Below are 18,191 nucleotides of genomic sequence, written 5' to 3' on the forward strand. Positions count from 1 at the left end.
TCCTCTCCAACAAACTATATATGCTTCTCTCTATATCTTGTCCAAGGCCACACTGGGATCTGGACTATTTCCACTACAACCCCACATTGTCTGGTATAGAGAAAGCCTGATTAGGGTGGGAGGGAGCAAGGTTGGGCCCTCACTTAGTCTTCAACATGAGGATGAGGCCACATAGTACAACTCAAAGAGCACTGACCTTGGAATCTTAGGATCTACATTCTAAACCCAGCTCTGCTACATACTACTTTTGTGACCTTGGGCAATCACTAAGTATTGCACATAGCTTTCCAGATGAGGAAAGGACCTCAGATGCCATCTAGTCAAGTAGATGATAAGCATCAGCTTCTGGCTCTGAAGCCAGAGCTCTTTTCACAGTACCATGTTCAACCCTATCTTCTTACAAATGAAGAAACTAAGGCATAAAATGACACTAAGTGATACACATGGCTGGCATTGTCTGAAGCTGAATTTGAACTCCAGTCTTCTTGTCTCTAAGTCCAGTATCTATTCTCTACTTAATGCTACCTCTATTAAGTGTCTACTGTGTGCTAGACACTGAGGGTACAGAGACAAAAAATGAAACAGTCCCTGCTTTCAATAACCTCTCAGGATTTTGGTTTCCTCATCTGCAAAAGGAGGGAGTTGGGCAAAATGTAGTTCAGTCATGTCTGACTCTTCATGACCTCATTTGGGGTTTTCTTGGCAAAGATGCTGGAGCAGTTTTGCATTTGCTTCTCCAGCTCATTTTACAGATGAGGAAACTGAGGCAAACAGGGTGAAGTGACTTGCCCAGGGTTACACAGCCTAGTAAGTGTCTGACGGCAGATTTTAACTCAGCAAAGTATCTTCCTGACTCCAGACTAGAGCTCTATCCAGTACATCATCTCAGCACCCTACAGAAGAAGACCTGAGTTCAAATCCTGCTTCAGAGACTTAACTGAGAGACCCTCAGCAAGTCATTAATCTCTCAGACAAGGGGTTTGGGGTCAGCCTCTAAAGACTTTTCCAGTCATAAGCCTGTAATCCATGAAACTTCTAAACTTCTAAAATCCTTTCCTATGCTGTTGAAAGTCTTTCGCTATATGCCCTTGGAGTTCACTCCTCTCTCAAGCTCCAGGGAGTATCTGCTGCCCTGCTGTCCTTGAGGTGGTGGGGAGAGGTGCTCTTCTCCCCTATCCCACTCCAGCCTTTAATTCCTCCTCCGGCTGAGGTGGAATCTGTGAAGGGAGTGTTTGGCTGTATTCATAGGACTTCTACAATGGGGCAGCTAGGTGATGCAGTGGATTGAGCACCAGTGCAGGAGTAAGGACGACCTGAGTTCAAATATCACCTCAGACACTTGACACTCGCTAGCTGAGTGATCTTGGGCAAGTCACTTAACCCTAATTGCCTCGTCCTGGGCCATCTCCAGTCATCCTGATGAACATCTGGTCACTGGATTTAGATGGCTCTGGAGGAGAAGTGAGGCTGGTGACCTGCACAGCCCTTCCTCACTCAAAACAAAGTCAAGTGCAAGTCATGTCATCATGTCTCTGATGGCATGGTCTTCTTTGGCAGCGAAAAGACACATGCAGGACTTCTCTAAGAGACTAGGCCCTTCCTGACTTCATCCCATCCCTGGCCCAGCCCAGGTTCTGAGCCTTTTGGTGGGAGAAGATAACAAGGCAGAGGGAAGGGAAATAAGCAATTATGTGGCATCTACTACCTACCAGGCACTGTGCTAAGGGACTTTTTTAAACACACATCTCATTAGATCTTCACAATAGCCCTGCCACGTAGATGATATTTTACAGTTGAAGAAACTGAGGCAGAGGTTCCGTGAGTTTCAGCTCATTAGTAGCTGAGGTCGCATTTGAACTCAGGTCTTTCTGATTCCAAGCTCAGCTGCTCTAGTAATAGCTGTGAAGGAGGAGGAAGAGGAGGATGAGAAGGAACAGGAGAGCTGGAGAGGCAGGGTGATCTAGGGGAAGGAGGTCTGTATTTGGGGTCAGAAGACCCGGGTTCAAATCCCGCTGGTTAGGAGGAGGAGGAGGAGGTGGTGCCGGTCGGGAGCCCTCAGCCCTGCCCGGGCGCCTTTGTCCTCCCTCGCTCTCGCCGTCTATGCTCATATTTGGAGTTGGCTGCTCTTGCCCAGGAATTTCCCGTCATGCCTCCCGACGCCCTGTCGCCCGCAGCCGGGGAGGGACAGACAGCGGGGAGCCCGGCCAAGGCCACGGCGGCGGCCTCCCTCTGCCCCGTCAGTCCGTCCGGCTGTCAGTCCGTCCGTCAGTCCGTCCATGCGCCCGCCGCCGCGCGCCCTGCGGCTCTGCCTCCAGCTCTGCCTCTGCCTGGCCGTGGCGGCTGTCCAGCAGCCGGGTAAGGGCATCCCACCTCCCCACCCTCCCCTCGGAAAGTAGGGGTTCGGGAGGGCGCGGGCCAACGGGAGAGGTGGCCCCGACAGAGGCCGCTCCCCTCCGTCACCCCCGAGTCGGGCAGCCCCGGGCTGGGATCCCTCCCAGCTGCGATGACGCAAGGTCTGCGAGCGGGGCGGGGGTGCGGTGGGGACCCCCGGGGTCCCCGCCCCGGAGTGGGAGAGGAAGCCCCCAGAAGAAGCGGGGCTGGTGGGGGGCCGGGGACGGGGACGAGGCCACTTCACACTGAGCTGAACTGCCCGGAGTAACGGGCCAGCTGAGCCGGGTGGGAAGGACCAGCCCGCCTCCCCATTCCTGGGGAGATGCCAGGGCTCCGGTGCTGGCGGGGCGTTGTGGAGTGGGAAGGAGGAGAGCCAGAGAAGCCCCCCGGACCTCTCTGGGGCACCTCTGCCGTGGGGACGCCCCTGGTGCTTAGGAGCCCTGTCTGGGCATCAGCGAACGGGCCGCGGGGCAACCGAACTCCGAAGTTGCGGGTCCTCCTCTTTGTGGGTCCAAGAGGGGAACAAGTCACCCGAGTATTTTCAGAGAGACTGCTCTTACTGTCTGAACTCAGACCAATTGAATGAAAGGTGCTATTCATGCCTTTGGCTTGGAGACTACAGGCCACTACCGTGTTTGGTCATTCTCAGATCCCAAATACTGGCGGTTTCCAGGAAGGATAGCTTTCTTCCGACCTTTTCTTCAAAATACTGAAGTGAATAGGACCGAGTTTGGAGTCAGAGGAGCTAGGTTGGAATCCCACCTTTGAAACTTACTACCCAGGTGACCTTGGGGCTAATCTTTTGGGGCCTCAGTTTCCTTACCTGTAGTAGATTGGATTAGATTGTCTCAGGAGTGCTTTTTCAGTTCTTGCCCTGTCTCTGTAATCACAGAACTCACTACTGCTCATAAGGGTTCTTCACCTTTTTTGGGTGTGCAAAGGCCCCTTTGGGCAGTCAGGGGAAGCCTCAGGCCCCCTTCTCAGAATGGTTTTTAAATGCATAAAATAAAATACATCTGATTACAAAAATAATACAAAATATGCTTATTAAAATATTTTTAAAATGAAGATCATGGACTCCAGAGGTTAAGAGCCCCTGGTTTAAAGGGAATAGTGTCTCAGTCTATCAGGTGCAAACAAAATTTGGCAGTAGTTGTATTGTTTCCATGTACTTTCATATTGGTTACAGGCAAACTATTAGTCATCAAAATAATTTGGCACTTAAATACAGAAAACTGAGGAAAGGAAACTTTTGTTCATAGTAAAGTTTAGTTAATGGCATTTTATTTTTCCTTTCGTTGTTGTTAACTAGATTATCAAGATAAAGGTCTATTTCCACATTCATTCACTTGTTTTGCCTTTTAGGGAACTTGTGAGGACTAGGATAAATCATTAAAAAGTAGCTTTTAAAAATAGAATGCTTTTTTTTTGACAAACTAGAGAAAATTAATTTTTAAAGATGTGTTTTAAATACATTCAGACTTTTGCCATATATGAATGGAACTAAAATTATCTGGAAACAGGCACTAGAATTTATATTGGAAAGAAAAACTATTAATTTCACAAATGTTGACTTAAGTGATGAGCACTTCAAGTTTGGGGTTTTTTGCTTTCCAAAAGGATACCCGTCATTTATATAATCCTTTTATAGTTTTAACTATAACAAACAAGGCCCAAGGACTTTTCTGCCTTTTATGGACAGGGTTCTCAGGCTCTGCCTAAAGCACTGCCAGGGAAATAGTGTCTGAGATTACTATGTGCTTTGGTGATACGTTAATCGACTTAATACTAATGATCCAGTAGTATTAGAAGAAAGTAAACTGTTGACTGTAATTTTGAATACAGTAGTAGACTTATTGCTTGAATTCTTTTAATATTTATTCATATGATTTTAGTCCCAGTTGACAGTTTAATTTTTGGTGACTTTTATTAGCATCTTTACAGGCATATCTTTTTTTTTTTTTTTAAACTGAGCTGCAGCCTACCCTTTAAAGTCTTGTCACCATGCCTAGACCACTTGCTTGCCAAGGTTACAAGTGCTTGGCGTCATTTGAGGCTTAAATCAACACACACTCTATTTTATAATTTTTTTTAAAGGTCGGGATGTTTGTGCTAACATCCTAAAATACTAACTCCTACTTGAGTTTGGAATAATTAATGTTATCCATAGTCCCAGAATTCTGCTCAAATTTAGTAACTGGAAAAAAAAACACAAAAGTTTTGTTGCATTTTGTTCCTAATACCTTGATGATCAGGCTCATAAGAAAGCTATTAAATATACAATTTATTAATGTAAAAGAAGATTGAAAGTAAGTTAAAGAGAAATGAAATAAATCTTACTTGTAGATCTGCCCTAACTTGGTCCCTATCTTCAAAACTTGAGCTATAGGAAGCTGATGAGTTATCAGTGTCTACATCTTGCTACTTCTCCCTGTCCTGTCTCCTTCCCTACTTCCCTTCAATTTTTTGAATCTAGATTCTTATTGGCACTACACAATATACTCCTAACTAGTAGTCCCAATTGAACATGCTGAGTCTGATTTTAGCTCTAGGGGGTTTAGATTAGCCTTAGCTACTAAGGGCATTTTGAGCTTACACGTACTTCCATGAAGCCAGGAAAGCAGGCAGGAAGATCTCTCGGTCACTGTTATTTCCATCCCTTTAGTTAATAGTAAGTACTGGACTGTACAGATCATGGAAAGGCAGTAATGTAAAAAAGACTGGAAAGGTAGGAAGGGACCAGGTTGGGAAAAGCTTTATCTGTCAGCCATAAAGGACTCTGTATTTGATCCTGTAGGTAACAGGTTACCACTGGAATTTAGTGAGTTAGAGACTATGTGAAATGGTGAGGCTTATGCTTTAGGAAAATCACCTTGGCAGCTTGTATGAGATCTGATTGAGCCATCCATTAGAAGGTCGTTGTGATAGTCCAGGCAAGAAGTGATGAAGGCCTAAGCTAGGATTGTGGCTGTATGAGAGGAAAGGCAGGTATCACATATAAGGAATGCGGTGAAGGTAGAAATGAAAAAAATTTACAGTCATTGGATATTTGGAGTGACACCTCATGTGAGGATGGCAAGAAGGCTGTGTAGGATGCGACTCAAGACTATTGTTGGGGTCCTTGACAGCAGTAGGGTACTGAAGGTTTTGGGGAAAAGAAAATGAGTTTATTTTCAACATAATGAGTTGGAAATGTCTATGGGATGTGTAGTTCAAAATGCCCAGTAGGTAGTTGGTGATGTGGGGCTGGAGCTCAGAAGAGAGATTAGAATTGGATATATACATCTTAGAATTATTTGCATAAAGATGATAATTGAACTCCTGAGAACCAGAGATCATCAACACACACACACACACACACACACACACACACACACACAGATAGAGACAGAGAGACAGAGACAGAGAGAGACATAGACAAGGAGACAGAGAGAGGGAGAAAGAGAGAGAGAGACAGAGAGAGAGAAAGAGAGAGGGAGAGAGACAGAGGAGAGAGAGAGAGAGGCAGGGAGAGACAGAGACAAAGAGAGAGAGAGAAAAACAGGGAGAGAGTTTAGAAAGAAAAGAAGGTCTTTTGGGGGGACACCCATGATAAAGTGTGTGTGAAATGCATAAATATCCAGTAAAAGAAACCAAGGCAAGATCAGCTTCCAAAGTAGCTGTAGCCAAACATGTCCTCAGGGGAAGAAGCCTCTGCGATCCCCTTCACTGATCAGTTTTAACTTGCTCATTCTTATCAACTTTGCTCACCATGTTCAAAAGGAACTAAGTCTAGGGCATGAAAGGTCTTTAATATATGATACTTTCTCTTGAGGTTTGGGCAGGAAAAGTCTGGCTGCCACATGTTTGAGGTTTTAGGTTTGCTCTGAGTCCCCACTCCTAAAACTGTATCATGGGAAGAGCTCCTCCTGACATATTCACCAGTAGTAATCAGGCAGTTTATGAAATTAGTAAAGGGATTTACTAAAAAAAGGTGTCACATGAATGACAGCAAGAAAACACTCCCCAACACCTGAGCACATTCCCACAAATATAATATCTGCAGGAAGAATGGGTACCCACAGAGAATTCCCAAGTAGGGAACACTCATGGTCAAGACAACTCATACCTCTGGGACTAGATTCTTAATGTCTTTACTCTTCTCATGGTGTTGCTCTGCTACTTTGCCTGGGTACAGCATTTCCACTAGGCAAGTTGTCCCACTATGTTCCCTGACCTTACTCTTTTAACTCTTTTTGCCTCAGTTTCCCCATCTGTTAAATGGATGTAGTAGCCCCTAACCTTCCAGTGTTGTTGTTGTTCAGTTGTTTCAGTCATGTCCAACTCTTTGTAACTCCTTTTGGAGTTTTCTTGGCAAAGGTCCTATAGTGGTTTGCCTTTTCCTTCTCCAGTTCATTTTACAGATGAGGAAACTGAGATCAGATTTGAATTCAGGAAAATGAGTTTTCCTGACTCCAGGTTAGAGCTCTCTGCACTGTGCTACCTAGTAAATCCTATATAAATGTTAGTTATTATTAACTGTTCTTGTTGTTGTTATAGCTCAACTTGACTCAATAGTGATATTCTCTGGGCTTGCTCTCTGCCAGTCATAGCATCTCCTACTTCATTAATCGCTCCACTCAAAGACACCATGGCTGATGGTGGGGAAATCTCCTCCCTCATCTGCCATACTCTGAAGGATGTGAAAGAGAAAAATAACTAGCTCTCTTCTTGCCTGCCAGGGATGACTTTTCAGAGTTGTGCCTTGTCAGAATTTGCTCTGGTTTCCTTCAGTCAGCCAATGACTATTATTGAAAAACTTCATCACATCTCCTGAAAGAGGAGAAATGTAGTCATTTCTTTTAACTTTCCTTTATCCTGGCCTGGGCCATCAAATTCTGAAAGAGTGGAACCTTTTACTAGGTGCAAATTTCCAGTTTCTCATCCTTTATAATCTATGAAGAGATCACAGGTGTGAGCCCCTCAAGGTTTCAAACCCTTTACAACCTGGAAGTATAACCCCTAAAAATATGAATGAGGCAAAACCTTAAAAAAACCTCATTTTCCAGTTATGTTCCTTTTAGCTTCTGTAATTTCGACAAGTACATTAGGGTTTACTCAGTTAATCTAGAGTCCTCTCAAAGTGAGAACCTGAAAAGACCTTAGCTTAAAAGGGCCAAAGTCTCTCACTGCATCATGGGCCATCTCCAGTCGTCCTGATGTATACCTGACCACTGGACCCAGACAGCTCTGGATGAGAAAGTGAGGCTGATGACTTTACACAGCCCTCCCTCACTCAAATCAAAGTCAATTGCAAGTCATGCCATCATCTCCCTGATGTCATGGTCCTCTTCAAGAATGAAGGACAAATCATACAACACAACAATAGATATATTACTAACAGATTCCAGAAACTCTTATTGGCTCTCCCACCTTCAGGCTGTGCTTGGGGCAAAAAAAGAATTCCCTTCCCTCAGTTTGAGTATACTTCTTATCTCTCAGTCCCTAATAGACTACACTAATAGATTGACAATTTCATGGAGAATGACCAAATAGTCAATCAATCAATCAATAAATGGTTTATTATTAAGCACCTACAGTGTTCCAGACACTTCATGTCCCCATTTCAGGATTTTCCTTTTCTAGCTCACGGTTTTCTTGGCAAAGATACTGAAATGGTTTGCCATTTCCTTCTCCAGCTCACAAATGAAGAAACTGAAGCAAATAGGGTTAAGTGACTTGCCCAGGGTCACACAGCTAGTAAGTGTCTGAGGTCACATATGAACTCAGGAAGATGTTTTCCTGATTCCAAGCCCAGTGTGCCATCTAGCTGCTAGGTAATGTAGCAGCTACAAATAACAGTAACGTGAATGAACAATGAAACAAAACCTGAAGTTTCTAAATGCTGACTGTTTTTGCTATAGTAAGAGGAGATGAGTCATTTTATTTCTTTCTTTCCTCTCCTCTCTTCTCCTCTTCTCTTCTCTCTTTTCTTCTTTGGGATCAAAAGAGGAAACAGGTAGAAAATTATCAGAGGGGCAATAGGTGACAGGTAACAGTTTCTCCCATGTTACAGTCCTAGAAAAGAGAAAAAAATCCAGGAAGATGGTAGACTGGGCTTCTGTCATTTTATTGACCGGGGTCTGCTAGTTCTATACCATTGTGCTTGTACCACCACTGATGTCTTCTGACATACAACGGCACTGTGACCCTAGAAAGTCAGTTAAGCGTATAGTGCCCTGGTCAGTTCTTGCTGATTATAGGACCCAGAGAAGATGCTGGCCTTTGCTGGGAGGGGAGTTTCCTTACATGAGAGCTCCTTAGATGAATGAAATCACAGGTCCAGCATCTATCTTTCTCACCACACCCTTATGTGGTCGGTAGTACTAGTATTCTTTCCCCCATTTTACAAGAGAGGAAACTGAAGGAAACATACAGTTAAGTGACTTGCCTAAAGTGATGCATTATAATTCTTGCGTTGTTGCCTCCTGTCTTTGCCACCAAATTAGTTTAACCCCTTATCATTGGACTATATTGTAGTAGCCCTTAAATGGTGTTTCTCTTTCCATCCTTGTTATTACTGTGCAGATGTACCACTCCAAGTACATTGCTTCTTTACTCAGAATTTTTCAGTGGCTCTCTATTACCCGATCAGATAAAATACCAATTCTTATCCTAGCATTCAAGGCCCTCTATAACCTAGCCCCGCCTTTTCTTTATAACCTTCTTATCTCCTGCTACTTCCCCTTCCTATACTTCTGTGTTCTGGCCAAACTGGACTCTGCTCATTTGTCCCCCATTCTTGTCCCATCCTTTTTTCTACTATCTCTGTCCTTTTGTTCACAGTATCCCACATGCCTGGAATGAGTAATCTTTTCCTTCCTGACCATCTCTGCCTTTTGAAACCGTTGCCTTCAATGTCCAGTTCAGGTGCAGTGTCTTCCATAAAGTGCTTTTCTGCTCTCTATCTACACTGTACCATGAAATGGACTATTTGTGCCAGACCTGGGAGAGCCTTCTGAGCTCATATTGGTCTGATCAGTCACAGTCAGACATACTACACTGTAAGTGTAATGACATAATGATGCCATTTTGGTCTTTGAGAACAAAGGTTAAAAACTAACAAATGAACCAAGCAACCAACCTACCTACCTACCTATCTACCAAGCAATCAACCAAACAAGAAAGTGATATCTCCCTCAGATTTTTCATAGCACTTTGACCCTACCTCGCTTCTTAAACATATTCCATTCCCTCTTATAGCACAGTTATATGGATAAATCCTTCTCTTTCCCTCATTAGATGATAAGCTCAGGTAAGCTGGGGTGGACGGGTAAGATTCTTGGCCCTTTTTTCTAGTTCCTAGGATGTTTTATAATGCCTCTCTTGTTCTACCTCAGGGCTGGGACTGTGTCCTACTTCCATTTCTTTGGAAAATGGGTCAGAGAGGAACAACTGGTTCTCAGGTTGGGCGACTAGTTTCCTTTTCAGGACTCCCATGGTTAAAGGACCTTCTGGGAAAGGGTGGAAGGAGGATGGTGCCCTGGTTTCTCATTTTCATCCTAATCTCTCCCTGTCTAGTTACTTTTCTGAGAAATATTGGGAGAAGTTCAGGTTTGATTACAAAGTAATTTGCATTTTTCTGTAATTCCTAATATGGATTTTCTACAAAGTTTATAGTGCTTTTCTTTTGAAATTCATTCAAATTGTGTATTTCAAATCATTGCTTTGAATCAAAAGATTGTAGATTGGTGGGTGACAAATATTCTATGGACATGAGATTTTGGTTTATAATAAGTTATTACATATAAAATCAAAACCAGTTTTGGCACATATAAATGTACATTCAAGTACCATGCCAATCCTAGGAGCATTAGAATTCCAGTGTGATTATATCCTGAGTTGTGGGTTTTTAATGAAAAACCTCAAAATTCCTACTTGCATCTTTGTCTTATCTTGCAGTCAATTAAGTTCACCACTTAGGATGTTTCTAGAAAGTTTTTGCCCCATTTTGGTATGAGTCTGTTTTGTGGTTACACAATGTGCTTGCATATTTCACACATACCCATTTTATTGAATGTGTATTGAACTCCTGTTCAATCTTCAGTTCTTTTGGCAACTCATTCACTCATTCATGTGCTTTTAATGCCTCACATTCAACTTGTCATTGCTTTCAGCTTCTGGGAATGATAGTAGGAAGCAAGGAATATTCCAGTTTCCCTTCCAGAAGCAATTTATCAGAGCAAGAGAGAAGGTACAACCAGAGATGGGAAAAGATAGTGAGGGATGCAGTGTTGTCAGAGGGGAGCCAGGGAGATGTAATAGGTGGAAGAGGTGAGAGTCCTATATCCTTTTCTCAACCAAAGCCCTTGAAAAAATTGTCTATTTTCCACTGCTTCTAGTTCTTGTCTGTTCAACCTTTAGCAATCTGATCTCTGACATCAGAGGCAAAGTTAGGTGGGCATGGTAGATAGAATGCTGGACTCCCAGTTAGGAAGATCTGTGTTCAAATGCACTCTCTGTGTATAGCCCTGAGCAAGCCACAGTGCCTTTGTCTGCCTCAGTTTCCTTAACTGTAAAATGGTAATAATAATAGTATCTGTCTGACAGGGTGGTTGTGAAGAACAAGTGAGATATTTGTAAAGTACAGTACAGTGTCTGACTCATAATATCTGCTTAATAAATATGTGTTCTCTTTTCTTCTGACCTCATTGTTCATCTGAAACTACTTTCTAATGGCCAAATATGGTGGTCTTTTCTCAGTCCTAATCCTTCTTGACCTATTTGCTGTATTTGATAATATTGATCAACATCTCTGAGTTCTTTGAAACAACTCTCCTGGTTCCGTTCTTCTCCTTAATCACTTTTGCTGACTTATCAATATTATATCCTCTAACCATGAGTGAATTCACCAAGGTTTTTTCTTAGGTTCCCTTCCCTTCCCTTCCCTTCCCTTTCCTTCCCTTCCCTTCACTTCCCTTCCCTTCCCTTCCCTTCCTTTTCTTTTTTCCCCTTCCCTTCCCTTCCCTTCCCTTCCTTTTCTTTTTTCCCCTTTCCCTCCTTTCCCTTCCCTTCCTTTTCTTTTTTCCCCTTTCCCTCCTTTCCCTTCCCTTCCTTTTCTTTCTTCCTTCCTCTCCCTTCTTCCTTCTCTTCCCTTCCTTTGCTTTTCCTTCCCTCTCTCTTAGTAACCTCTATCAGCTTCCATGACTCTTAAGTATAAACACTTTCTATTCAGAGGACTCCAAGATCCATATGCCCAGCTTCCTTGACTTTCAGTCCCTCATTGACAATTACTTATTGAACGTTTCAAACTAGATACCCTGGAGACATCCACAGTTCTCTATTTCTGTCCAAGTTAGCACTATCCTCCCAATTTCCAAGGTCCATTAACTTTTTATCTTAATTTCTTCCCTCTCCCTCACCCTACATTTCCAACCAGTTGCTAAATCTTGCCACTTCCAGCTTCACAACATCTCTTGGATTCAACCCTTTCTCTCAGCTATGGCTTCAGTGCAGCCCTTACCACCTCTCCCCTGGATTATTGCAGCATCCTCCTAATTAGTCTCCTTGACTCAAGTCTCTCCCTTCTCTAGTCCATCCTTCACACAGCTGCCAAAGTAATTTTCTTTGAGTGCAGATCTGCCCACGTGACTCCCCTATTCAGTCACCTCTGGTAGCTTCCTCATGTCTCTAGGATCAAATATAAACTCTTTTTATCTCTTAAGTCTTACACAACCTGGCTTTGACCCATCTTTCCAGCCTCTTTGAACACTGATCTTCCACTCATACTCTTCAATTCAGCTAAATTGGCCCTCTGGCTGTGTTCCTCACACACAGTACATCATCTCCTGTCTATGTACCTTTGCACTAGCCGTCTCCATGCCTAGAATGCTTTCCTTCCTCCCCTTCTCCTCATAGAGTCCCTCTCTTCCTTCAGCTTCCAGCTTAAGCACCATTTTCTGCATGAAACCTTACCTGATTCCTCTCAACTGTTAGTGCCCACTCTGACAAACCACTTTGGGTTTATAAGTATTTGTTATTCACTTTCTGTGTATGCTGCTGATGCTTCTAAATGTTTTTGTTATCTTCCCCATTGGAGTGTAAACTCCTGGAAAGTACAGGTTGTTTTGTTCTTTGCACTTGTATTCTGCCTGCACAAATTGCAATTCTTCATATAGACTTATTTTTTCTAATTTATTTCTTAACTTCACTTTCTTTCCAGCATTCTCAGACTAATTGGATACTATTACACCCACCTTACTTTTTCACTTTATCTGGCAAAACCACCCTCTTTGGCTCCTGAGTTTTCCTTGTCTTTTGCTTTATAGAAAGCTTATGTTCATCTTGTATTTAGTCCTCATTCTTTCCCCCATCACAGCTGTTAAAAACCTTCCCCACCCTCTTCACGTTCACTCCCTTCCCATTTAGCAGATGACTTTACTCCTATTTTAGTCATAATAATGGTAATTGTTAGTATTTATGTAGCACTTGAAGATTTGCAAGGCATCTTACATATATTAGAAATGTTTGTTGGCATCTTGAGCAACTTGTAATCAGAACACACTGGCTGATAATAATAACTAGCATTTATAATAATAATTAGCATAATAGACTTAGCAATAATAATTAGAACTCTAAACACTATATATACATACATATAGATAGGTGTGTGTATATATGTATACATATATACATACATATGTGTGTGTATATATACATATATGCATGTATACATATATGTATACTCATTTTATTCTTATAACAATACTGGGAGGTAGATGCTGTTAACCTCATTTTACAGATAAGGAGGCATAGAAAGATCAAATGACTTTTTTTTTTTTTCCAGAGCCTGTCCTTCCACCTTTTGCCTTGATCTGTTCCCACGTTCTGGTGCCTTGCTCCCGTGATCATCCACTGTCTTGTTCATTTCTTCAGTCTTTTCAGTACTAGCTTCCACTCAGATCTCTCTCAACCCTCAAAAAACCTTCCTTTGTCTCAGCTACATCCCTCACTCTATCAGCCTAACTTCCTTTTCCTGTTGATTGCCACATTTCTAGAAAGAGCAGTTTCTACTTACTGCCACCTATCCTCTACTCAACCCTTTGGTGATCTCATTTACAACCAGGGCTTTAATTATCACCTTTGTTGTGATAACTTTCAAATCAATATTTTTCTCACCTCTCTTTTCAGTTCCTGTCTCCACATTTCCAGCTATTTATTTGACATTTTTATCTGGATGTTCCACAGATACCTCAGACTCATTACCCAGTTCTCCTTCTCCCCGCTCCCCCCAAAACTTTCCCTTTCTCCTAACTTATTTCTGTATGTTGCAATAGGCATTACAATTGGGTTGGTCCCAATTGATTACCTTGGCTTGAAATCTTGGCATCCTTGTCAACTTTTCCCTCCCTTTCACATCCAGTCACTTGTCAAATATTGTAAATTCGACTTCATCTGTCCTTTCATTTCTGCTCACACTCATCCCAACCCAGTTCAGGATTACATTAATCATTCCTTTTCACTTGGACTATTGCAATAACCTCTTTGTCTCCCCACTGCTATCCTTCCTCTATTCTAATCCCTCTCTCACACCACTGATAGTCATTTTTACAGTATGTAGATCTTATAGTTCCCATATCTCAAAAGATTCTCAGTTGTAGTGAATGACATATAGACTCTGTTATCTAGCACTTAACCACAATCTGGCTCCAATTTATCTTTCCAGCCTTATTTCACACACACTTTCCTTTACAATATGTCTCCCTTTCATATAATCTTGACTCTAGCCAGACTAGACCTTGCTCATGGCCACCCCCATGGCTGTTGGGTGACCTCCCCTTGCTCTAATTCTGCTCATTGAAATCTACAGTGCCTGGTACACAATAAATGCTTAATAAATGCTTATTGACTGAGCGACTGACTCATTTCCTTCAAGGACAAGTTCTAGTGCTCTATCCTTTATGATTCCTTCTCTAATCTTCTTCAAAGAAATGGTTTCTTGTTTATAAAATCTTTTAAAATACTTTTCTTTGGACCTCATCTTTGCAATAGAATACCATATTCTAATGGATATTATGGTCATTTATACAGATATCTTCATCTGCTAGATTTTTAAATTTTCATTATTAATTTTTTACCCCCAATTATATGTAAAGGCAATTTTTTGCTTTTATTTTTGCAAGATTTTGAGTCCTGAATTCTTATCCCTCCCTCTCTCCTTACCCTTTTTCATCTGCCAGATTTTAAATTCTTCAAGGTTAGGGACTATCTCTTATTTTATCTTTAAACACTTAGCTTAGTGTTCTGCTGTACCTTACAGGCATTTAATACAGGTTTGTTGAAATGATTCTCTAGATTTTTTTCATTTCAGTACATTTCCATGTCTAATTTAAAAATACACATAACTAATATCAGTCTTTGAGAAACAGCCCTTGACAGGGAGTCAGAAGAATTGAATTTCCTTTCATCTTTTGCATTTAACTAGCTTTTTGACCTTGGGCAAGGCACAACCTTTCTGAGACCTCAGTTACCTTATCTTTAAAAGGAGATTTGGGCTATATGGTCCCTGAAGACCCCAGTCACCCTAATGTTATTAATTTTTTGAAATATAGGGTGACAACCATACAGAAAAATGAAACTGGAATTTTTGGTTGATAGGGTTATCTTTTCCCTTAAAAGCTATCATTTTGTCTTGATTGTAATAATAGAAGTCTGGTTAATTTAGTGAAATCCCAGGAAATTCAGATTGTTCATCCGTATCCAAGAGAGCCCGATGACAATTTGTGAAGATAACTCATCGCAGGGGAATACTTTGGGGAACAATAGGAATCTTGCCTGCTTTTGGGTATGAGATTCAGTCCCAGGATTTACTTTAGTCATGGAAATCCACCCCACATCTACTAATTCATGGTGTATATAAGTTACATACAGAGAATTAGGAATTGACTATGAAAATGTTGAGCTCTTTATTTTAATATGATAAGAAATGCATTACATACATATTATGCATGTTAATTAGAACTATATAGTAATTAGAACTATATATAATTATATAGTAATTATATAGAGTAATTAGAATTATTGAGAAGATAGCCTGGCATAGTCTACAGAGGAGTGGCCTTGGGGTAAGGAGGAGCACCATTCAATTCCAGCTTCTGATATATAATAATTTTATGACCACGGGGAAATCACTTAACCTCTCTGTAGTACTCTAAATAACTTTTTGAGACTATAAATTGCAGATGAGTTGTCATGCTGTGTCAGTGGGAGTTCTTACAATAATGAATTTATAGGACTGGACCAAAAGATTAGAACTGCAGGTATCACATAAAGGAATAGCTTAGGAGTCAGGAGTTAGAATATAGTTAGAACTTATTGGATAAACATTGTTTTTCTGCTAAATTCTAACAGATCTCTAGCAGCCTGAGATATAGTTCTTACATTGAATCCATTAAATCTAGGTGACTTAACCCTTATTTGTCTTGGATTATTTGAGTAGTGTACCCTTTTGGGTAAACTACTGTATTAATTTTTACATTTTTAATGTCTCTTGTATCAAAACAGCTCCAGTCCTTGATGTATTTTTCCTCATCTATCTCTTCCAAACTCCAAAAAAGAATAACTATCATTCTTTTTCTAGTCCAATTGTATTAATTTAGACTTGGGCAAGGGCACAGGGGGTGGTATTTTGAAACTTGTCAGTCAACAAGTATTTATTAAGAACTTTCTGAGTGCCAGGGATTCTATTAGGTTCTGGGCATACAAAGAAAGGCAGAAAATAATTCCTGCTCTCACAAAGCTCACAGTCTAATGGGGAGGTAACATATAAGCAACTATGTACAAATGAGATATCTACCTATCTGTCATCTATCTATCTATCTATCTATCTATCTATCTATCTATCTATCTATCTATCTATCTATCTATCTATAGCTAAGTGGAGCAACGGATAGAACATTGGGCTTGGAATCAGGAAGATAAATTTTTCTGAGGCCAAATCTGGTTTCAGACACTTACTAGCTGTGTAGCTGTGGGCAAGTCATTTAACCCCATTTGCCTCGGTTTCCTCATCTATAAAGTGAGCTGGAGAAGAAAATGACAAGTCACTCTAGTAGTTTTGCCAAGAAAACACAAATAGGGCCACAAAGAGTTGGACACAACTACAGTGACTCAACAACAACAATCTATCTCATTTATCCATTTGATAAGTTGATGAGAGTCTTAGAGAGAAGACATTAAGATTAAGGATTGGGAAAGACTTCTCGCAAAAGATGCAACTTTTCTCCAGACTTGAAGGAAACCAGGAAAGCCAGAAAATGGAGGATGAGGAGGTTGAAGAGGAAGAGTGTCCCAGGCATGGGGAGTGGCCAATGAAAATTCTGAGTCCGGTGTCATGTGAGAAACAGCAAGCAGGTCAGTTGTCATTGGATGACAGAGTATGTAGAAGGGAACAAGGCATAAATGGACTAGAAGTATAGAAAGGGGCTGGTTTATGGAGGGCTTTAAAAACCAAACAGAAGAGTTTGCATTTGATCCTGGAGGTCATAGGGAGTCACTGGAATTTGGTGAATAGGGGAGTAACACGATCAGATCTGTGTGTAAAGAACATCAATTTGATAGGTGGATGGAGGATGGGCTAAAGTGAGAAGCTCATTATCGTTAAATCCTTCCCTTTGTTACTGTTCTTATAGGACAGGCTGAGAATTCTTCTTCCATCTGCATGTTGAGGAAGACATCCTTTTTAATCCTGTTGAGCATCAAATATCATCTTGAATATGCTGAGGATCTTTAAATAATGCTATTTCTGTGATAGCATCTATCACGGAATCTCATATATTCCCATCACGTGCATGGGAATGACCTTGTCTGAGAATTGCCAAATGGTCTTCTAGAAAGGAATCTGATCATGAGGGCTTTGAAGTGAAAGTGAAGGAAAGAAGATTCCATACAATACACAATAGTTATTTGATAGAAAGACGAAAAGAAGACCAAGAATTCACAGTAGGCAATGTCCATGCACAGCACTAGAGATAAAAGCTGCAATCCTCAGATATTGACGTACAAATTACAAAGTATATATTATAGTCAAATGAACCTAGAGTATGCTAAATCCCTCTCCTACTCTACAGTCTTCCAAGGCTTGCAGCCAGCTATCTTGTCTCGCTCAAGTCTTCTTTCCCCAGTTCCAGGCACTCCCACCTTGGGACTCTAGGTTTCTGACTGGTGACCCTTCTCCCTAACTACCCTGACCCAAACTCACCATGATACTACTGCTCCTTGGCCATTCTCATACCCCACTCTCCTATCCGTAACAGATCTGTTGTCCAGCACCACAGGATGCAACATCTTCAGTCTCTACCATTACTTTTCCGTGGGAGTGTATGAATACAGGTGAAGAGGACCAAGGAAACGTTAGTGGGGAAGGCATTATTTCTTAGAAGTTGGGGAGGGGGCTGATTCCTAAACTCAATTCCATTCCTTTAGTCTCTGGAAAGATAATGCCCAGTTCCAATCTTGAATGCATTAAGCATCTGTATATTCACATCACCCACAATTGTAGGACAATACCATTTGGTCTCTGGGGGTACAGTTTAAGAGCTGTTCCTGAAGTCGGTGGTCTTGACTCATGCATTTGAGTGTCTTTATTTCCTTAATGTGAATGACTCAGAATAGTGTTCCAGGGTACAGCAGGCCTAGCCGGAGTTTATTCATTCAGGTCAGTCTCATCTGAATTGGCCTCTATTTTGGTCTGAATGTCCAAATACATGATTCATGTGAGGACCAAGTATATGGTTTCCAATTACTCTCTTTGCCATTAGCAT

At 41.5% G+C, this 18,191-nt stretch overlaps 1 protein-coding gene across 1 annotated transcript in view; it reads left to right on the plus strand.

Moving 5' to 3' along the window:
• Positions 1–2,152: 2,152 nt before the first annotated feature.
• MSRB3 (methionine sulfoxide reductase B3) overlaps positions 2,153–18,191 on the plus strand; it is a 218,487-nt gene continuing 202,448 nt past the window's right edge. Inside the window, exon 1 of the mRNA XM_072655280.1 lies at positions 2,153–2,355. The gene's annotated coding sequence lies outside the window, so the exon portion shown is untranslated. The remainder of the gene's footprint in view (positions 2,356–18,191) is intronic.

The sequence above is a fragment of the Notamacropus eugenii genome, chromosome 3 (assembly GCF_028372415.1).
Source record: "Notamacropus eugenii isolate mMacEug1 chromosome 3, mMacEug1.pri_v2, whole genome shotgun sequence".
NCBI lineage: Eukaryota > Metazoa > Chordata > Mammalia > Diprotodontia > Macropodidae > Notamacropus > Notamacropus eugenii.